The sequence below is a fragment of the Armigeres subalbatus genome, chromosome 3 (genome assembly GCF_024139115.2).
Source record: "Armigeres subalbatus isolate Guangzhou_Male chromosome 3, GZ_Asu_2, whole genome shotgun sequence".
Lineage (NCBI taxonomy): Eukaryota > Metazoa > Arthropoda > Insecta > Diptera > Culicidae > Armigeres > Armigeres subalbatus.
In genome coordinates, this window is record NC_085141.1 from 333870431 (window position 1) to 333894427 (window position 23997).

At 38.9% G+C, this 23997-nt stretch overlaps 1 protein-coding gene across 4 annotated transcripts in view; it reads right to left on the bottom strand.

The window, feature by feature from the left end:
• Nucleotides 1–22845, bottom strand: part of LOC134225697 (activated Cdc42 kinase Ack) — an 88278-nt gene extending 65433 nt beyond the window's left edge. The window contains exons 1-2 of one of the 4 annotated variants that reach the window (XM_062705988.1): nucleotides 22638–22845; nucleotides 21794–22193 (exon numbers count right to left, since the gene is read on the bottom strand). The gene's annotated coding sequence lies outside the window, so the exon portion shown is untranslated. Of the gene's footprint in view, nucleotides 1–21793; nucleotides 22194–22475 lie in introns of all 4 variants that reach the window. The other 3 variants (XM_062705991.1, XM_062705989.1, XM_062705990.1) reach the window with 3 other exon arrangements.
• Between the last annotated feature and the right edge of the window lie 1152 nt (nucleotides 22846–23997).

A 23997-nucleotide genomic window follows, 5' to 3' on the forward strand; every position in this document is an offset into this window, starting at 1 on the left:
TAGCCTTTACCGTATACTTAGTATACGAGAAAGGCAAAAATGTTTAAATAAAGAAGAATTTTACTACTTACTATTCTTTCATCTAGGCTGTTACAGGGCTATGAAATGGTGAGTGGTCTAACTGAGAGAATAATCAGAAAATTGCATAAAATTTCGAAAGGTGGAAATAGTGACATCAAGATCTACACTGATGATGATAAGGACGCATTCTACGCGCAGCTCGAACGTGAATATGACAGCTGCAGAAGCCAAGAATAGTTATTATTGCTTTACGGACCAGCGGAGTTGACGTAGACGAAATGAAAAATTGTTTAACTTCAAGCATAATCCTTTTTTTAACTAATTTTATTTGCTAATTATCTAATACATGCATTCATCTCTTAGACTAGGTGTTCCGTGTTTTCTTAACACTATCATCCTTATTTGCTATGTTATATTTTTAGTTATTATTAATACATTTCAATTGCCTCTGGCAGTTAGAATTTTTCCTCCGGTTGAATTGAACCATGTAGGAATTACTATATTTTCAACTTAAACTAATCTTAACCTATTTTATACTAAGGGTACAGGAGTTAATCGTTGCAATAGAAGATTGCAACGATTTTTGTCTAAAATTGAAATTATTTTGTTGGACATTTGTTGCAATGTCTCAATATTAGAAATTCTATGAAGTTCATTGGTACTATACCACGGAGGCAACTTCAGAATCATTTTCAAAACTTTATTTTGAATCCTCTGAAGTGCCTTCTTTATGGTATTGCAGCAACTAGTCCATATTGGCACAGCATACAACATGGCATGTCTAAAATGTGTTTGTAAATCAAAAGTTTGTTCTTAAGACAAAGTTTTGATTTTCTGTTTATAAGTGGATATAGACACTTAATATATTTGTTACATTTGGCTTGAAGGCCTTCAATGTGATTTTTAAAAGTTAATTTTTGATCTAGCAGAAGTCCTAAATATTTAGCTTCGCTAGACCAATTAATTGGAACCCCATTCATAGTGACAATATGTCTGCTAGAAGGTTTCAAATAAGAAGCTCTCGGCTTATGTGGGAAAATTATAAGCTGAGTTTTGGAAGCATTCGTGGAAATTTTCCATTTTTGCAAGTAAGTGGAGAAAATATCCAAACTTTTTTGCAATCTACTACAAATGACACGAAGGCTACGCCCTTTGGCTGAAAGACCTGTGTCATCTGCAAACAAAGATTTTTGACACCCTGGTGGTAAATCAGGTAAGTCGGAAGTAAAAATGTTATACACAATGGGCCCCAGTATGCTGCCTTGGGGAACACCAGCCCTTACAGGTAATCTATCAGATTTAGAATTCTGATAGTTTACCTGCAGTGAGCGATCTGATAAATAATTTTGGATTAGTTTAATAATGTACAAATGAAAATTAAAATTCATCAATTTTACAATCAAACCTTCATGCCACACACTGTCAAATGCTTTCTCTATATCAAGAAGAGCAACTCCAGTCGAATATCCTTCAGATTTGTTGAGCCGAATTAAGTTCGTAACTCTTAATAACTGATGAGTGGTTGAATGCCCATGGCGAAAACCAAATTGCTCATCAGCAAAAATAGAATTGTCATTAATATGAACCATCATTCTATTTAAAATAATCTTTTCAAACAGTTTGCTTATTGAAGAAAGCAAACTGATTGGGCGATAACTAGAAGCCTCAGCTGGATTTTTGTCCGGCTTCAAAATAGGAACAACTTTGGCGTTTTTCCATTTATCTGGGAAGTATGCCAATTGAAAACATTTGTTAAATAAATTAACCAAAAAGGATAAAGAGCTCTCAGGAAGTTTTTTGATAAGTATGTAGAAAATACCATCATCACCCGTGGCTTTCATATTTTTAAATTTTCTAGTAATAGATCTCACTTCATCCAAATTAGTTCCCAACGAAGGGTCAAAAACAGTCTCTTGATTGAGAATGTCTTCGAAGCTTCGTGTAACCTGATCCTCAATTGGACTAGTGAGACCTAGACTAAAATTATGGGCACTCTCGAACTGCTGAGCAAGTTTTTGAGCCTTTTCACCATTTGTTAATAAAATTTTATTTCCCTCTTTAAGCGCTGGAATTGGCTTCTGGGGTTTTTTTTAAGAATTTTCGTTAATTTCCAAAAGGATTTCGAACTGGGATCCAACTTCGAGACATTATTCTCAAAGTTGGTATTTCTCAGAATAGCGAAACGTTTTGCCTTTCTCGTATACTAAGTATACGGTAAAGGCTATATGATCGCTCCAAAAACAAACTTTTTATAGAAGGCCCGGAGACCCATAGTGTTATATACCAATCGACTCAGTTCGACGAATTGAGGTGATGTCTGTGTGTGTGTGTGTGTGTGTGTGTGTGTGTGTATGTGTGTGTGTGTGCGCACAAAACGACGCAAAAAATGTCACTCATTTTTCGGGCACTTATCCTCAACCGATTTGCTTGCAACAAATTGCATTCGACGCAGAATCCTTTCCCATTGTTTCCTATTGAAAATTGGCCAGGTCGGACTATGGGATCGGAAGTTATGGCCAAAATACAAATTTATACGTAAAAACCGCGTAAAAAATGTCACTCATTTTTCGGGCACTTATCCTCAACCGATTTGCTCGCAACAAATTACATTCAACGCAGAATCCTTTCCCATTGTTTCCTATTGAAAATTGGCCAGGTCGGACTATGGGATCGGAAATTATGGCCAAAATACAAATTTATACGTAAAAATCGCGTAAAAAATGTCACTCATTTTTCGGGCACTTATCCTCAACCGATTTGCTCGCAACAAGTTGCATTCGACGCAGAATCCTTTCCCATTGTTTCCTATTGAAAATTGGCCAGGTCGGACTATGGGATCGGAAGTTATGGCCAAAATACAAATTTATATGTAAAAATCGCGTAAAAAATGTCACTCATTTTTCGGGCACTTATCCTCAACCGATTTGCTGGTAACAAATTACATTCGACGCAGAATCCTTTCCCATTGTTTCCTATTGAGAATTGGCCAGGTCGGACTATGGGATCGGAAGTTATGCCCAAAATACAAATTTATACGTAAAAATCGCGTAAAAAATGTCACTCATTTTTCAAGCACTTACCCTCAACCGATTTGCTCGCAACAAGTTGTATTCAACGCAGAATCCTTTCCCATTGTTTCCTATTGAAAATTGGCCAGGTCGGACTATGGGATCGGAAGTTATGGCCAAAATACAAATATATACGTAAAAATCGCGTAAAAAATGTCACTCATTTTTCGGGCACTTATCCTCAACCGATTTGCTCGCAACAAATTACATTCGACGCAGAATCCTTTCACATTGATCCCCATGGAAAATTGGCCAGGTCGGACTATGGGACCGGAAGTTATGGCCAAAATACAAATTTATACGTAAAAATCGCGTAAAGAATGTCACTCATTTTTCGGGCACTTATTCTCAACCGATTTGCTCGCAACAAATTACATTCGACGCAGAATCCTTTCCCATTGTTTTCTATTGAGAATTGACCGGGTCGGACTATGGGATCGGAAGTTATGGCCAAAATACAAATTTATACGTAAAAATCGCGTAAAGAATGTCACTCATTTTTCGGGCACTTATTCTCAACCGATTTGCTCGCAACAAACTGCATTCAACGCAGAATCCTTTCCCATTGTTTCTTATTGAAAGTTGGCCAGGTCGGACTATGGGATCGGAAATAATGGCCAAAATACAAATTTATACGTAAAAACCGCGTGAAAAATGTCACTCATTTTTCGAGCACTTATCCTCAACCGATTTGCTCGCAACAAACTGCATTCAACGCAGAATCCTTTCCCATTGTTTCCTATTGAAAATTGGCCAGGTCGAACTATGGGATCGGAAGTTATGGCCAAAATACAAATTTATACGTAAAAATCGCGTAAAAAATGTCACTCATTTTTCGGGCACTTATCCTCAACCGATTTGCTCGCAACAAACTGCATTCAACGCAGAATCCTTTCCCATTGTTTCCTATTGAAAATTGGCCAGGTCGGACTATGGGATCGGAAGTTATGGCCAAAATACAAATTTATACGTAAAAATCGCGTAAAAAATGTCACTCATTTTTCGGGAACTTATCCTCAACCGATTTGCTCGCAACAAGTTGCATTCGACGCAGAATCCTTTCCCATTGTTTCCTATTGAAAATTGGCCAGGTCGGACTATGGGATCGGAAGTTATGGCCAAACTACCTTTTTTAAATAGAAAAATCATAAAGAAAAATGTCACCTATTTTTCGGACACCTAACCTTGATCGATTTACACGCAACAAGTTGCATTCGACGCAGATTCCTGTCCCATTGTTTCCTATTGAAAATTGGCCAGTTATGGCTAAAATGCAAACTTTTACGAAAAAATCGCGTAAAGAATGTCACTCATTTTTAGGCATTTATCTTCAGATTATTTGCTCGCAACAAGTTGGATTCGACGCATAATCCTGTCCCAATGTGGCCTATTGAACATTGGCCAGATCGAAATATGGGATCGGAAGTTAAGGCCGAAACACCATTTTTGCCTTTTGTCTACAAAGTATACGAAAAGGCTATATGTTCGCTACAAAACCAAACTTTTACAGAAGGCCTGGAGACCCATAGTGTTATATACCAATCGACTCGATGAACTGAGATGATGTCTCTGTGTGTGTATGCATGTGTGTGCGGTGCGCGCACCAAAAGTGCGAAAAGTTTAGCTCACTTTTTTGGGACTTATCCTCAACCGATTTACTTGCAACAAATTCCATTCGACGCGGGATCCTGTCGTATTGTTTTCTATTGAAAATTTGGAAGATCGGACTATGGGCACAAAAATTATGGCCAAAATGCTTTATCTATCTATCTATCTATATATATAAAACTCAATGTTTGTATGTTTGTATGTATGTTTGTATGTATGTTCCAGCATAACTTCTGAACGCATTGGCCGATTTCAACCAAATTTGGAACACACATTCTTTATCTTAAGGAGACGACGATAGGGGGGTAAGGGATGCTCTTTAGAAAAGTGGGAGGGTGAGGGGGAGGGGTATTGCTAAGGTATCGATCAACTCAGTGTATCTTCTGAACCCCTTGGCCGATTCCAACCAAATTTGGAACACACAATCTTTATCTTAAGGAGACGACGATGTGGGTTAGGGATGCTGTTTGGAAAAGGGGGAGGATATGGGGGGAGGGGTATTGCTAAGTCATCGATCAACACAGTGTACCTTCTGAACCCTTAGGCCGATTTCAACCAAATTTGGAACACACATTCTTTATCTTAGGGAGACGATGATGGGGGGTCAGGGATGCTCTTTGGAAGGGGGGGGGGGTGTGGTGGGGAGGGGTATTGCTTAGTTATCAATCAACTCACTGTACCTACTGAACCCCTTGGCCGATTTCAACCAAATTTGGAACACACATTTTTTATCTTAGGGAGACAATGATGGGGGTCAGGAATGCTCTTTGGAAAAGGGAAGGTGTGGTGAGGAGGGTATTGCTTAGTTATCAATTAACTCAGTGTTCCTTCTGAACCACTTGGCCGATTTCAACCAAATTTGGAACACATATTCTTTATCCTAAGGACGACGATAGGGGGGTTAGGGATGCTTTTTGGATAAGAGGGAGGGTATGGGGGGAGGGGTATTGCTAAGGTATCGATCAACTCAGTGTACCTTCTGAACTCCTTGGCCGATTTCAACCAAATTTGGAACACACATTGTTTATCTTAAGGAAACGACGATGGGGGTTAGGGATCCTAAGTTAAGATTGGGGAGTTAAGATTGCTGTTTAGAAAAGGGGGGGATATTGCTTAGCTATTGATCAGCTCAGTGTATCTTCTGAACCCATTGGCCGTTCTCAACCAAATTTGGAACACACATTCTTCATATTAAGGAGACGACGATAGTGTGGTTAGGGATGCTCTTTAAAGAGAGAGGGTATGGGGAGAAGTATTGTTCAGCAATCGATCAACTCAATGTAAGTCTTGAATCTAATGACCGATTTGAACCAAATTTGTATCAAATATTGTATGTCCTAAGGAAACAATTTTACTGGATGTGGGTAGGTCATTTTAAAAGAGGGAGGGTGAGAGAGGGTATTGTTTAGTTATCGGTCAAATCAGCATAACTTTTGAACCCATTTACCGATGTCCACCACATTTGCAACCCATATTCTCAGTTTAAGGAAGACTATGTCAGACTGGGTGGGAGTGTCATAGCTGAATGAGAGAGAGGGTATATTTAGTAAACGAACTATTTAGTATACCTTTTTACTGCATGGGTCAATTCACACAAAATTTGTAAACACGTAATCTCTGCCAGAGCATTAGTGATTAATCATAGATTTAATCATGATTAATGAATAATGGGCTATTTAATCATTATTCATTAATCATAATCATACAAAAAATATGATTCAATCATTAATCACTAATCGTTAATCATAGAATTTTACATTTAATCATTAATCACTAATCATATTCATAATTGTTTTGAGTCTATTCATTAATCATCAATTTTAATCATTGCATACATCGCTTTTATTATCATTTAATCATATAATTTTCATACTTTTCAATAACCTAATCTGGTAAAAATGTTACTTGATAATTGATCAATATGCAAATCATTCAATTTGATTATTCATAATAATTAATCATTAGTCATACCGATCTTTAATCATTAATCATACACATATTGTGTCAGCGTTTAATCACAATCGGTAATCGTTAATCATACTCCAAACGTTCTATTCATTAATCATAATCGTTAATCATTGTCAAAAATTAATTTAATCGTTAATCATAATCATTAATCATTGTCAAAAATGATTAAATCATTAATCATAATCTTTAATCATAGAGTTGAATGACTTAATCATAACAAATTTAATCATTCATTGGAAGCTTTATTCATTAACGCTCTGATCTCTGCCCATAACTATTATAGAGAGGCTGGGAAACACTTTTGGAATGCGGAGGTTATTGGAGTTGGGTATTGTTTAGAAAACGACTAAATTTAAAATCCCTCTCCGGTGTTGAACTTAGTCTGTAGATTAAGAAAACACCTTAACAAAGATTAAAAAAATAAAATAAAATAAAATCCCTCTTATTTAGTTCATTGGAGGTTTTTTGACATTGTACAATGCTCCGAAAACAAATTTCCCGAATTCCTCAAAAATAGCAAATCTTCGACAATAACATTTTCCCGGTAATAACATTTCCCAAAAAATGATTTCAACTAAAATGATATTTCCCAAAAATGATTCTTACCGATACACATATCCCAGAATATGACATTTCCCTGAAAATGACATATCCCTGAATGAAGCAGGCCATTAACATAACACTATTTGGCCTAAGGTCATTCGACATGAAGGGCATTTGGGATATTTATGAACAGCATAAGAAAAACCTTTCATAGAAAGCATGCTGGGTATAGAACAATGGTAATTGTTACCCTTCATCGGAATCATGGTGAAAAGTGAAAAGCAATGATTCATTTGTTTCCTTCTGGATGGTGGATGTGATTGCTTCTTTAAAAATAGGCATTTGCCCGGAATAAGGTAATGGTGAGTGTGATCCCTTCTTCAAAATGGGGCTTTGCCCGGAATAAAGCATCGGTGGATGTTTTTCCTTCTTTAGCAATTGACGTTTGCCCGGAATAAGGCTATTCAAACCAACGATCTCTTTTTCAAGATCAGTCAATGCTTCCAAAAGCCTTCTTTAAATCAAATGATGAAGTAGCAATAAGTTAACACAATTACTCTGTTGACCAATTGGTTTTATCTTTTTTTGATTGTGAAAAAACTGAAAACCAAACTGGCAATTCCGAGCAAGGCCGGGTACATAAAGCTAGTGTTATAAAAAAGCGCGTAAAAAAGTCTAGATCATGTTTAATGCACTTACTCTCAATCGATTGATGGACGCGGAATCCTATTCTATTATTTTCTATAGAAAATTGGCCAGCTTGGACTATTACCTTAGAAATTATGGCCAAAATACTTTTTGCCTTTCTTGTGCTACAAAGTTGTACAGAAAGGCTATAATTTCTCTCCGAAAACGAACTATCGGATGATTCCACACTGATACACTTCCCTCCCTCTTCATACGGGAGATTGACAGAAGGACGGTCATGAGATTTATATCATAACAAATATTGCCCTCCGCTCGCTTGATGGGAATGACATTTTCGTTTTCTTTTTGTATAGTCAGAGCTTCAGTTTAACAAACATCCAAACATCCTTAAAATATATAACTGGGTAACATAAAACAGGGGTATGTACATCAAAAAGATTGGAAAAGGAAAAAAAATGTAGAAATTCTTATTAGCATATTGTAGATCGAGTTGAAAATCGAACCGAGATCTCGCGTTTTCAACTGGATCTACAATATCTTTGCTTAAAATAATCCGATTTTCATAGATCGGACAAAGAAGTTTTTCTTTTTTACTCCTAGCTACTAGCTCATCTACTTTCAAGCAAACACATTTTACGAAGGTCGAGAAAGGCACCATCACCGCTAGGTGGAATTTTTTAATTTCATTTTGCAAATCTCGCCAAACAACTCTTAACGCGGGATCGCGAGTTCTTTGGTATTCCCTTCGCCTCACATTTTTATGACGGATCAATAGCTGAAGATTGTCGTTAATAGTAATGGGGTTCAATTTAATTTCACATTTAGGAATTGCAAAGCCGCTGACTTCGAAAATCTAATTTGTCAAAGATACGAGAGCATTATCAATATCACTTTTGGTATTGAGAGGAATATCAACATCAAAATTCCTATCGATATACGTTTTATATAAATCCCAATCAGCCCTATGATAATTGAAAGTAGAGCTGATTGGATTATAAATGGCTTCTTGTGAGATTTCAAATGTCACAGGAAGGTGATCAGAGTCAAAGTCAGCATGAGTTACCAATTGGCCACACAGCTGACTTGAATCCATTGTCGAAGGATTTCGAGTGGATGAAAAACAAGTTGGGCCATTGGGATATGAAATAGTATAATATCCCGCAGAACAATCTTCAAATAAAATGTTGCCGTTGGAATTGCTTTGAGCATTATTCCATGAACGGTGTTTGGCATTGAAGTCACCAATTACGAAGAATTTTGATTTGTTGCGAGTCAGAATTTGAAGATCAGCTTTCAACAAATTCTTTTGCTGCCCATTGCATTGAAAAGGCAAATAGGCTGCAATGAAGGAAAATTGACCAAAATTTGTTTCAACAGAAACTCCCAAGGTTTCAAAAACTTTGGTTTCAAACGAAGAAAATAATTTATGTTTGATACGTCTATTGATGACAATGGCGACCCCACCACAGGCGCTGTCAAAACGATCATTTCTGTAGATAAAATAATTTGGATCTCGTTTAATGGAGAGTCCTGGTTTTAAATAGGTTTCAGTTATAATGGGAATATGCACATTATGAACTGTTAGGAAGTTGAATAATTCATCTTCCTTACCCTTTAGAGAGCGGGCATTCCAATTTAGAACTTTCACACAATTATTTGGATCCATTGAAACGGAGTCCGATAACAATTTTTTGTGTGTACTTTATACCAACCTGAACAGCTTCAGGAATGGTATTTGCTTTGAACATTGCATCAATCATGTGATGCAATTGTTCAGTTAAAAAATAAAAATCGGAAGCAGTCATGCTACCTGAATCGGCAACATGACCATTATTTTCCGTTGGGACATGGGTATAAACCTCATTTTGAGAAGAGAAATTTGGTCTACCAGCAGCGATGTTTGCATACGTAGGTACATTGGAAAAATTGGAATTTACTGAAGTGCTTGCTACCCGTTGACGAGCGGCAAAATTTGTTTGTGAATTGTGGTGGGTATGAATTGCTCGACCGGTAACTGGTTTCGAAATTTGAGCGTTTGAAAAATTTCTACCCGTCGAATCTGGGATCCGATTGGAATTTCCGTCATCAATTTTGCACGGGAATTCAAAACTTTTTTGCGTGAAGGGCATTCCCAGAAATTGGATTTATGATTGCCCCCACAATTTGCACATTTAAATTTATTGGAATCTTCTCTCACATGACAGGCGTCCTAGCGTGAGAGGTTCCACCACAAATCATGCATTTAGCATCCATGTGACAATGTTTGGTTTCTTGACCTCACTTTTGGCACTTACGGCACTGGGTGGGGTTTTGGAAATTTCCCCTAGGTCTGCGGAAATGTTCCAATGTAACACAAACATGGGACATAATACAGGCCTATCCCAAACTTTTCATATTATTTAGTTCACTTTTGTTAAAATGAACTAAATAAAATTCTTGAGAAATGCCTCTCTGGGAAGTACCAGAGTGGGATTTCTTTTTCATCTTAATTACTTGGACTGGTGAAAATCCAAGTAATTGAGAAATTTCAATTTTAATCTCATCCAGTGATTTATCATCACTGGGGAGACCTTTCAAGACGACTTTGAACAATCGCTCAGTTTTGTCGTCGTATGTGAAGAATTTATGGCGCTTCTCAGTTAAATACTGAAGAAGACGTTTGCGATCGTCAAAGGATCCAGGCAAAACGCGGCAGTCACCCTTCCTAGCAATCTGAAATGTAACCTTGATCCCCTGAAGGTTACTCAAAAGCTCATTCCGGAAGCCAGAAAACTCGGCAACAGATACCACAATTGGCGGAATCCTTTGCTTTTTCGCATGAATCGAATCACATGGGCTAGAGGTATATTCGATTTGATCAATTTCATCATTAATCAAAGCGAACTGATTGCTCAGTTCGATTGGAGAAGAATTATTTCCGACATTAGAGTTTGAAGGAATATCTGAATTCTCCAGCTTCCTTCTATTTTTTCCGCGCTTTGGCAGGACGGTCTTGAAACCTTGTTTCTTAGAAGGAAGTGGAGAATTCAAAGACTCCCCCTTCCTCTTGTTTTTATTAATACTCATTGCTGAGCGTGGAGACGTGACCTTCTAAGAGGTTTTTTCCCAGAACGGTGTCCCTGCAGGATTACCACCGCTTGTCGGAATTTTACTTCCGCAAACGGGTCCAACGTAAAACGAGGGACGGGTCCTTGCAAAGATCGTAACGGGATCAGTGGGTACAAATAGCGCTAAGAAGCACCGTTGAAATTAAAATAGCTTCGGGTAGTATTAAAAACTTTCTTCCGCAACGAGAGAAAGAACCGCACAGCATGAAAGCACGATGCGGTCTGAATCCTTCCCTCTTTAGTTCCGATATTACATGATAATCATTTGAAAGCTAACAAATGTAAATCCCTAGCCAAGGTCAAGTTAATCGGAGGAAAACTAGGAGTTATTAGGATTTGCCTTAGATTGGAGAGTTCAAAATAGTAATGCCGATGCAGTTATAAAAAATCGAAAATAGCTTAGGGCCGTTTTCTTCACCCCGCTTAGTCGCTGAACCGCGTATGATTAAAAGAATCTGAATTTTATGTTTCAGTTCAGTTTCTTGTATACGAAGTATACGTAAAGGCTATATGTTCGCTCCAAAAACAAACTTTTTATAGGAGGCTCGGAGACCCATAGTGTTATATACCGATCGACTCAGCTCGACGAATCGAGGTGATTTCTGTGTGTGTGTGTATGTGTGTGTACGTGCGCAAAAAATCTAGCCCACTTTTCAGGCACTTACACTTGCTCGCAACAAGTTGCATTCGACGCAGAATCTTGTCCCATTATTTCCTATTGAAAATTGGCCGGATCGAACTATGGGCTCAGAAGTTATGGTCAAAATACTTTTTTTAGACAACAACGAGTGGAAAAGTCTACCTATTTTTCAGGTACTTACCCTTAACCGAAAATGCATTCGACGCAGAATCCTCTCCATTGGTTCTTATTGAAAATTGGCCGGGTCGGACTATGGGCTCAGAAGTTAAGGTCAAAATACTTTATTTTTCGACGAAGACGAGTGAAAAAATCTAGCTCACTTTTTTGGCACTTATCTTTTACCGATTGTTTCGCAAAAGTAGCGTTCGACAGGGAATCCCGTCCCATTGCTTTCTATTGAAAACTGGGCAGACGGGATCAGAAACTATGGTCAAAATACATTTTTAAGCAAAAAAGGCCTGGAAAGTCAGGACAACTTTTCAATCAGTTTTCATCAACCGATTTGCGCGCAACAAATTGTGTTCGGCGGGGAATCCTGTCCGATTGTTTCCCATTGAAAATTCGGTTGATCGGACTCTGGGCTCGAAAGTTTTAGCCAATATATTTTTTTACAAAAAAAAAACTTTTTTAAAAGAAGCCCAAGAACTAATTCTTTATTCGTAAAATGCATTTAAAAAATTCACTTAGTTTTGGGACACTTGGTCTTAACTTGTTTACTCACAACAAGTTGTATAGGACGGCGAATCCTGTTTCATGTTTTCATTAAGTTTCTGCCCATTGTTTTGTATTAAATTGATCATAAAAAAATTAGCCAGAATATTAGGTAAAGCCTGTCCACGTTAAATTTCGGACACTGTGACAATGTCCAATGGATTTGTTATCCTTTTATCACTTTGGATAATAATGAAAACACGCTGAATGAATCACATAAAGAGGAGAGATTGTGCTGTCATGTAAACTGATCTTCTCAGTGATTTGTGAAAATTTTAAAAAATCGCATTGGATGATGGGTGTCCGAAATTTAACGTGGACAGGCTTTATAAGGAACTAACTTACTTTTCTAGCACGTTCAAAAAGAGATCTGAGTAGAAAAAGCCGCGTAGTCGATAGCAGTTATTCTGCGGTTAGGTTTTTGTTTACATGAACATTAAAAAATGTACGTGAATTCGTAGCTATTGAAGTCAAATGTCATCGACAAATACAGATTAAAATTGTCTCAAGTCACGCTTTTTTGGAACAGAAATATTCCATAAAGAGAAGGGGGAGTAACTAATAATTAAAACCTTGAAATCCAAAAATCGCTAGCTCGGTAGATGGAATTTTAAAACTCTTTGTAGGACTAATTACACATATATCGGAGTAAGCTGCTCAATTGGTTTGTGAGTTAGGAGATGCCGAGTTCTGCTTTAATCAGGGAAATTCAAAGTATCAAGTCTTCCAGTTAGTTTCCAGCGTAACCCACTTCTATCTACTACAAGCTTTTCATACGCAATCGAGAATAAAATTTGAGCTAATTTTGTCCGTAGTTTGAATTATCGTTAAACAAAAAATGTCATTATTAATGAGCATTTGTGGTTTTGAGGGAAAGTTATCAGGTAATCCATTTTTTACTCTTTTACTATTATCCGATAATGATGAAGTACGTCCTAAGAATAATTTAAATAGGATGTAATTGAAAATCAAGTCGTTTTCGGCCGTTGCAGTCTTGTAAAGCAGCAAAAACAAGTTTAAACAACTTCAAGAGCCTCCTTATTATAGCTTCATCCTGATAAAGCTTGTAGTCGGACTAGGCTATCAAAATAGTTTTAGCTACATTCTCAATATTCCGAAAATACCGTGATTTTTTTTTTTTCAGATTTTGGAACGTGTGTAATTTGAATAGTTCACTATTTTTGGTTTTAATTCTTTCAAAAATGGACGCATTCAGGCTTTTGATTGATTAGGTATTTGTTTACAATTTAACTTCATAAAAAATATTTTGCAATTTCTGATCATAATACCTGGTTTACAGTTCGCATTTGAGTGATAAAACGGCCTACTTTTCCATACCAATGACATGGGTGCTTTAATGAACATTATGCAACTCAAATGGGTTGCATAATAGTAGTATTTATCGTAGTATTTATCCAACTCGGCAAGCCTCGTCGGATAAACGTACAACTCGTGCTGAAAAAATCATCTTTTTGCAACTAGTTGCACACGCTATTTTTTGCAATGACGAAAAATGGCCTTTAATATGATAAATCTGGACCAAAATAGTACTGTCTGATTTACGTTTTATGACAAATCTGGACAAAAAATCATGTTGCTGCAGAAAACAAACAGATTCCATGTTATCGTGACTAATTGAATGCTCGACAGACCATATAGCGATAGATAAATCTATCTTTGGGGAATTTTGATGTCATGTCCATTAAACTATTTCATTTATTACGCGACACAGAGAATACATAATTTGTACACTCACCCAAGCTAATTGAGCAAAATGTGGTCATGTAACTATTGTTCCAATGCTAGTTTTCCATTATAGCACCCAAATGAGTGCTATAATGAACTTTATGCAACCCATTTGTGTTGCATAATGATCATTAAAGCACCAATTCCATTGGTATGGAAAAGTAGGCCGTTTTATCACTCAAATGCGAACTGTAAACCAAATATTATGATCAGGAATTGCAAAATAGTAGTTTATGCAACTAGTTGCAAAAAGATGATTTTTTCAGCACGAGTTGTACGTTTATCCAACGAGGCTTGCCGAGTTGGATAAATACTACGAGTGCTGAAAAAATCGAGTTTTGCAACGAGTTGCACACGCTATTTTTTGCAATGACGAAAAATGGGCTTTAATGTGATAAATCTGTACCAAAATGGTGCAATTGTATTTAATTCACATGATCAATCTTGCCAAAATGTCATGCTGATGCAGAAAACAAACATATTCTATGTTATTCCATCTATTCCATGTCCAATTATTCCATTAATTACGTGACACAGAGAATACACTGTTTGAACACTCAACCAAGTTAATTGAGCTACATCTGGTCATATAACTATTGATCTTATGCTGGTTTTTCATTATAGCGCCCAAATGAGTGCTATAATGGATATTATGCAACCCATTTGTTGGGCTGCGAAATGGTGAGTTGACATCCGGGAAGGGGCGCCTAACATAGCTCTAATTGCGTACTTAGCTGGTAGTGCAGCCTGGGCACTGTTGTCCTTCTGACATCAGCTAGAGTGAGAGGGTGCGTCCTGTGGGGTCTGCCTAGGATGTGGTGGGGTTCGACAGTGGGCTCTGTTGAACTTCTATAAAAAGCTGCATGTGTCCCCAAGCAGGCCCTATCAAAGCGACCGTGTGCCGCTCAAAGCGCACTAGCCTAGTCCTGGTGTTGGGTGGGACTTTAAACAAATTTGACCCGACTGACCGAGCATCTGTTCACCAAGGCAGTGCGGCTCCAACAGCGTCTGTTTTGGCATCCAGCGGCTGAGTATGAAATGCTATTCCCCGGAAGCTATACCTTAGATGGCTGCCCCATCCCGGTGGATAGGGAACCTTGGGCCAACAACCTACTGTTCCCGAAACATCAATTTGTTCGAGAATCCGTCTCGGAGAAATGAGCGAAAACGGAGAGCTGTTCGCAGAATTTTGTGGTAATAACGACATGGTGATCGGGGGATCGCTCTTCCCTCATCGACCGGTTCACAAGGTCACGTGGGTCTCCCGTGACGGCTTTACAGAAAATCAAATCGACCACATCTGCATCAGCCGAAAATGGAAACGGAGCCTTCTTGATGTACGGAATAAACGTAGTGCCGATATCGCGTCTGATCATCATCGGCGAAATACGCCTGCGCATTGCGCGGATTCGTCGGCAGGAGGAAAGAGTTGGACGACGATTCAACACACGCCGACTGGAAGATGCCACGGTGAAACGGTCCTTCGTTGAAGAACTGGAGACGCGTGCTGCAGATATTCCGGAAGGTGGCAGCGTGGAAGACCAATGGACCGCTATCAAGAATGCCTTCATCGCCACCAGCGAGAACAATCTGGGCGAACTGCGCACCCAGAGAAAACAATGGATCACCGATGAGACCTGGAGGAAGATAGAGAAGCGAAGAGAAGCCAAAGCCGCGATAAGCGGGGCAAAGATGAATGCAACGATGCCTGTGAAAGACGCTGACCAGCTGAAACGCTGGTTCGAGCACTTCGAACAACTTTGTGCCAGTGCCAGCCAGGCCGTCACCACCTCGGCATGATCTGCTTAGGATCCGACGTATAATACGCGTCAATACCGAAGCTCCATCACTGCTAGAGATTCAAACAGCCATCCAAAGCATGAAATCGAATAAAGCCCCAGGGGTCGACCGCATATCAGCCGAGATGCTTAAGGCTGACCCCATGACATCCGCTCAACTACTGCATCGTTTATTTCGTAATATCTGGGACACCCCAATTTTCCGGTCGACTGGATGGTATCTTAGTGAAGGTGCCTAAAAAGGGTGAACCAACTGTATGCGATAACTGGCTATTCATTATGTTGCTGTGTACCGTTCTCAAAGTTCTATGCAAAGTTATCCTCGGATTCATGAGAAAATCGATGCGACTCTCCGGCGGCAGCAAGCCGGATTCCGTGCCGGAAGATCCTGTGTGGACCATATTGTCACGCTCCGCATAATTCTGGAGCAGGTCAACGAGTTCCAAGAGTCCCTTTACTTGGTATTCATTGACTACGAAAAAGCTTTTGACCGTCTCAATCACGAGAATATGTGGGGCGCCCTTAGACGCATGGGGGTTCCTGAGAAAAACATCGGCCTCATCGAGGCACAGTACGAGGCCTTTTCGTGTAGAATGCTACACAATGGGGTCTTGTCCGACCCTATCCGGGTCGTAGCTGGTGTGAGGCAAGGATGTATTCTATCACCGTTACTGTTCCTCATCGTAATCGATGAGATTCTGGTAGATGCGATTGGCCGTGAACCAAACCGCGGGCTGTTATGGCAGCCTATAACCATGGAGCACCTAAACGACTTCGAATTGGCTGATGACGTTGCACTCCTCGCGCAACGGCGCTCTGATATGCAGAGTAAGCTCAACGACCTTGCCGAGCGCTCCTCCTCGGCAGGTTTAGTCATCAACGTCAACAAAACCAAATCGTTGGATGTAAACACGGTGACCCTTCCAGTTTCACAGTAGCCGGGCAACCAGTGGAGAATGTTGAAAGCTTCCAATATCTTGGTAGCCAAATGGCGTCAGACGGCGGTACCAAGATCGACATAGGCGCACGGATCAAGAAAGCAAGGGCTGCCTTTGCGAGTTTAAGAAATATCTGGAAAAACAGGCAGATAAGTGAACGCACCAAAATACGAATTTTCAACTCTAACGTGAAATCTGTGCTGTTATACGCTAGCGAAACATGTTGTGTATCAGTGGGGAACACTCAACGGCTGCAGGTGTTCATTAACAGATGCCTGCGGTATATAATTCGGGCCTGGTGGCCTCACAACTGGATCTCAAACAACGAGCTCCATCGTCGTTGTCACCAGAGGCCGATAGCAACAGAAATTCGGGATCGGAAATGGGGCTGGGTCGGCCACACTCTACGTAGGGGCGGAAACGAAATCTGTAAACAAGCATTAGACTGGAACCCAGCGGGACATCGCAGCAGCGGCAGACCCAGAGGCTCATGGCGGCGAAGCCTCAATAAAGAAATAAAAGAAGTCGACCGAAATCTAACCTGGCAACAGGTTAAAGCGATAGCCGGGCAACGCTCAGGATAGATATCTTTCAAATCGGCCCTTTGCACCACCAGAGGTGTACAGGATCCTTAAGAAGATCCGTAATTTCATTTCCGCCACAAAGCATCATCCGATGGATACACAAAGCTTTATTTAAAAACCTTAGTCAATAGTTCCAAAATAGTTGAAAATAGTGACTTTTTGCGAGTAAAAGTGACTGTAGTGACTTGATGTCGAAAAACCCTGAATAATTCACCTAGCGGTGTTGGTGCCTTTCTCATGCAAAAAAAAATACTAGAAAAATATGAATAAGTGTGTTTTTGGCATAAAAAAATAGTATTTTGGCCATAACTTCAGACCACATAGTCCAATCTGGCTTTTCAAAAGCAAATAATGGCACAGGATTTCCCGTCGAATGGAACCTGTTGCGAGTTATTTGGACAATGCTAAGTTTCAAAAAATGTGTCTACAAAATTTTGTAAACATACACACATACATACATTTCATACACACAAACAGACATCAACTCAATTCGTCGAGCTGAGTCGATTGGAGTATATCACTATGGCTCTCCGAGCCTTCTATAAAAAGATTGTTTTTGGAGCGATCATATAGCCTCTACGTATACTTAGTATACGAGAAAGGCAAAAAGAGACTTTTTAGTGACTTGCCCGAAAAAAGTCACTAAAAAGTGACCAGCTACCAGGCCTGCGCTTAGTTTCATAGAGGCGTAACTGTATAGATCGAGTTCTCTTCGTCGATGTTTTTTTATTGTACCGAATTGCGCTAGTTTGTCGATGATTTAATGATTTGGTGTGATAAAGAATGATTGTATATTGCACCAGAATTGAAACTTGTATTGTATATTGCAACCAGAAAGCTTTTGAAACAATTGAGTTAACAAAATATAAAACCGATTAAGAGAAATCGATCAATACAGTTACGCCCCTATGAAACTAAGTGCGGGATGTATACACAAACGCGTAGAAATAGTCTCTCTTTTCCAGCACTCATCTTCAGACGATATGTTTGCAACAAGTTGCGTTCGATGGGGATTCTTACTATGAATTTAAATGAATGTAAATAAGAGGGTCTATCCACCTATCAGTGCCATTTTCTCTAGTACCGTTTGCACCTACACCACACCTGTTAGAATCTGTTGTAAATATTTTGGACTATGTTTGACGTCATACTTGAATCGCCCCTTATAAGGTTGCTTTTTAGTTGGGCCATGACACCAGCGGAGGCCCAACTAAAAAGTGACCCAAGTAATAAAATCCCAATCAGCGAATCACGACTGTAGTCCGTGAGAAAGAATTAGCTTGGAGCATGTGGAAGGACCTAGACTGTCGCGAAACATTCTGTGACCAGTCATACTCTGCTTGCAAAATTTCGAATGAAGGAGGATTATCTATAGGCCTGCCTAACCTTTTTAAGCCACGGGTTAATTTTCAGAACGACAATTTCAGAGGCGTCGCGTCCGCATGTGCAACCTGTGCACTGCACATGTTGTAATTTTATCCCCAACATTTAAACTCTAGATATATTTCTTGTCTTTCTAATCCAAGCATGTATTTGAATTATGTGCATTTGAAAGATGTTTCATGCAAATTTGACTATTAGATCGGAAAATATGCATGTTTTTTTTATAGGCGACATGTGATGTGAGGCAACCAAAATGCTGCGATGGGGACGCGTTATATTTTTCTCTACGATACCGAACGGACCCACCGACACCACATGTTGTATGAAGTGCCTCCGACCATCGTCCAATCCACTTTGGTATTGGATTTTATTGACCCAACCAGGTCCAAAAGTGCTGCTAAACCACCGACAGACCCACACCATAGTTAGAATTTTCTCAATCTGGTCTGACGTCCATTTCTTCCACCAACCAACCTATTTCAGAGTTAATCCGACAAGGTAATTCCGATTATCAATAAACACACTTCAAAGGATTTAAATAACCCCACTCGGTACAGAGGTGTATAAATAGCACTGTCAGATCCACTACAGAGTTTGGGGTTTTTCTTGATCAGATTTGAAAGTATATTGATAGACGCCCGAGTTGGATTTTTTTACGTAACTGAGCCTAGGAGTTTCTGCAAACCACCGACGATTTTTCTTGATCTGAATGGGTCCGATGGAGATTCCGGCTATTAACCTATCAGCTCCAAAAACACAGTTTTTCTTTATTCGACTATAAGTCCGACAACGGCTCTAAACATCGACCATCTCTCCCCATAGTGACTCCAAACCACCAAAAGGCCGATTCGAGAGTTCATTTTTTCTTGATTGAATAAATTCGAATAGGTTTGTATATGAAGGAGTCAGCACGCGAGTTCACTGGTAGATGCCACCAGTGTAAGAAGTCAGGCCATATGAAGAAGGACTACCCATAGAACAAATCGGATGCAAAGGCATTCTGTTGTTGAAAATCGATTAAAGGCAATTGCTTCCATGGGAAGATCAGAAGCGAAGGCAACAAGTGACGGATGCATTTTGTTTTCTGTGTACTATGGATGTATTGTAGTGACCACCTTGAGTCAATATTAAAATAAGTTTTTGATGCGTATAGTATGTTATTGCATCAAAAAGGCAAAGATATAATATTCGATAATTTATTGGACAACATACTGGTTCTCCGGAGGGTCAAATCCAATGCCCAAATATGCAATCTGGAAATATTTTGGTTTCTTTGCAAGATTTCACCGAGTAGAAACCAAAATCTGATCGTTCGAGAGTAATAATTTAATATATAGTAGGTAGCAGTAAAAGAAAATTATCTGAATTCATCACAAAATCTGAAGAATCCGTTCGAAATCGAAGTAGCTAAAGAAGGTGTATCGGCAAATCAGTCGAAGATATGACAGGATTGTCAAACAAGAATGTGGAATTCCGTATGAATGACGTAATATTATTTCCGGAGCTGAGGAAAAATTTGCTTTCGTTCAAGAAACTTTCTTAAGCTGGAATTGATATCCTGTTCACTGGCCGAGGCGGAATCGAGCGAGCAGAATCCAAGCGTAATGATTAAGTCATTGGTGTAGTTTACTTAAAAGGTTATTTGTATGTGAGTAGACTGAGAAGCTCAATAAAGTACAATTGAAGCTCGGTTTCAAGATATCTTTTCACGATTATTGTGTGTACACCCGAACCAACGAGAGATGATGTGACCTATGTAATTCTCTTCGTTGATGACCTGTTAAACATTAGAGAGAAAATCAAGACATTCGAAGATGTTAAACACAAGATATCAACATATTTTAAAATGCGACAGCAACAATGAGCGGATTTATGGAAGTACATTAAAAATGAACACTATTCATTGGGCTTATTTGAAAGTGATGAAAAGATAAATGAGACTGTTATGCGAGTGGGAGCAGTATACGAATATCAGTAGCATCAGCATCAATGTGCTAATAAGCATCGAAGCAGAGAACCGTCTAAGATTAGCAAAGATTATACGAAAATTTTATTTCATGGTAGATGTTAATGCAGAGATCATCAGTTCTTTGGTTAGCCAATGAAGTTTGTTATGAATATAGTACATCCTTATTATTATCTTTCTATATAATAAAAATGAAATGGTCTGTGTTCGTATCCGCATAACTCGAAAACGGCTGGATGGATTTACTTCATTTCTTCAGCAATTACGTTCGTTATAGTTTCCGACGGGTTTATATTATATTTCCTCATGTGAAAATCACAAGTAAAGTTGAGTAGATTGTAAAAATCTAAAGTAAAGATTCGTATGGGGTTTTCGCATAGGCAGTTCACAACGCGCATTTTCGCCTACTTTGCAGGACAACGTCTGCACGGTTGGACTAGTTATAAATACATTTTGATGAATCAATCCAATCTTGTTGAAGTTGTTTACTGTTCAATAGTTACATATATGTAGTTTAATATTCTGTTTACTTTCATATAGCATGAAGTTTTACAGAATGTTATGAAGAATAGACATATTAGACATGTGTGAAAACCGAGTGCGAACTAAAATATTTATCAGTCAATCCGAAGAGATGCAGCTATGCACGCAAAAAGAGTTAGAGTTAAGTTGAATATGATGAACACCTTCAGTGTCACCTAGATAACCATAGAATAAGAAAGCAAATAAAAAAGAGGAAATAGACATCGAAATCAGCAAACCACAACTCCCACATATCGAACAGAAAGGGGTCTTTTTCATCATTCCCTGTGTACCAATGCTGAAAAGAAGAAGCCTCACAAATATTGAATCAAGCAGACGAAAGGAAAACAACTCTCGGAGTCAGACAGGTGCAAACAGCCATGATCTTCCGATGCCGATGGATATTGTCAAAAATGAAGAGCGTATCAAAAGTCAAGAGGAAATGCAAAACTGAAACGATGATGACGATGAAAATGATGATGACAATGATTATGGGTTGCGAATTTTGATATTCTTGAGCATTTAAGCAGGCAGATGTTACCTTTCGTTATTCCTGGGACGGTCGTTTTCTCGGTCTCAGTCTGCAACCCCTTCACTGGTAGCACCTTGATTCTCTTTTCGCTGCGATTTATTATGATCGATAGCGCCACACTCAGCACACAACGAAGTATAACATAAAAACCGGACTTTGCAGCTTCCTTTTTCCGTTTATTTTATTTCCATCGAAAGCTCTTAGAGCAGAAATCTTGCTTGTGCTTCTGCTCTTGTGTATCACTTTTTAATGCCTTCAGTTGCGGCTATTATTATTCACTGCACACCAACAGCAGTTTCATACTAAGTATGTAGCTTTGCTCATTTCATTCACTGGAAGCTAGATTATAGCTGATATGACTTCTCAAGGGCTTCCCCACTTCTTTCCAATACCGATTTTATATAGAGAACTACCGCAGAGAAAAAGTAGAAAAATGTAAACACTCATGAGGATGATTGTTTGATAAAATAAATCTATTTTAGGAGTCTTAGCCGAAATATACAAAATTAAAAGATCTACAGTTTTTTGTTTACTCTTACTTTTGAAATTTAGAAAATTACTAATACTTATTGCTTTGTCCAAAATTTATTCGATTTCTTCATAACAAATATTTTGTTTTTAATGATTGGAATGGATTTATTTTAAGTTATTTATGTTTTAAAAGCAATGGTATGCAACTGCGCTTCTATACTTTTTCTAAACTATTGAGATGGCACCACCATACACTTCTCTCGGCCAATGGTTTACGATGATGGATTCTGTTACTCGGTTTCACAAGATGCAAAATCTTTAGCAAACCCACCCACGCACGTATCCACGCAAATGATTTCCAATCACATCACATCCTGTTTACCGTAATTTCCTTGTTGCTGAACAATGATGCCAATGAGATAACGATAATAGAGATCCAACAACACCCTATTATTGAATAAATTTATCTTCAAGCCAATCCGCGGAGAACGGGAAACGAAATAAAACACACGTCTGGCCCGAACGGAGTAGAACCACGAACACAACCGACCGAACAGCAGACTGACGAGACTATCGTCTTTTCCGTTGTTTTCTGCTGGGCTGGCATGCATCCCGCAACGCAAGACTGGCTGAAAACAGTTTTGTTTTTGAATGAAATACACACACACGTCTGCGAATAAACAGAACGAATGTTTGAATGCGATCGCGTGAGCAAGACAGAGATGGATGATTTAGCGATGGGTTGGTGTTGGGTTGGTGTGTGTAAACACAACTGACAGCTGATTTTGCGTCCCAGTGGGAAACATATTACAGTCGACTCTCCACATCTCGATATTGAAGGAACCATCGAGTTGGAGCCCACCATTTTTTTGACGTAGGACCAGGCATTGCAATATCATCTGAGCACAGGATATCATCTTTGCTTGTGCAAAGATATTATCCCTACACAGCAAAAAATGTTGTTGAATATTACATCGAAATCGCTGCAACCCGGTGAATCCGTCTGATGTTGAATATTACACTGCGCGACGTACTCAAGAGCTTGCTGTGTAATAAACAAAAGCGATGTAATTTTTTTCGATGTAATAATAAGACGATGTAATCGAAGCGATGTAAATGAATGTGATGTAAACCCGTCCGAAATGTATTATACTGATTTAATTATTTTGATAATAAAATTTTCATAGGGAGGAATATTCGGTTTTTTATTCTTTATTTATTGAATTTGCATCATATGGTTCAATTTTATGGTTCTCATTTTTATTTTATTTTGCGTACAATTTCTACAGAGAATTATGTTCGTTTATGTTTATGCTCACGATTCATGCCCATGATTATGTTTATGCCCACAAATTGGGTTATTTTTATACAGCTGAAGCGGCATAAATTCAACATAGCATTGTTCGCCTATTGGAGGCCTATATATAGTGAAGATTCGTTGTCCTGATCGAGCCATCCGTGTAATTGGTGAGGGAAATAGCAGCCGGGTGCAGCATGTCGTCTTGAATATAACCTTCCGATCTAGTGAAATGACATGGCGAAAGGTGCGGCTACGTAATCGAAACTACCCGACTGGTTTCAGATGAATCACCACCGGGGAAAGGACATCAACGAGCGGCACGGAACTCGGTGTTTCTAGACGACGTCATAGACTGAAAACAGATATTTGCAATGATAAGTATTATTTCTGGAATGATTCATTTAACATGTTATTCTACGAAAGAACATAAGACCCGATAAGA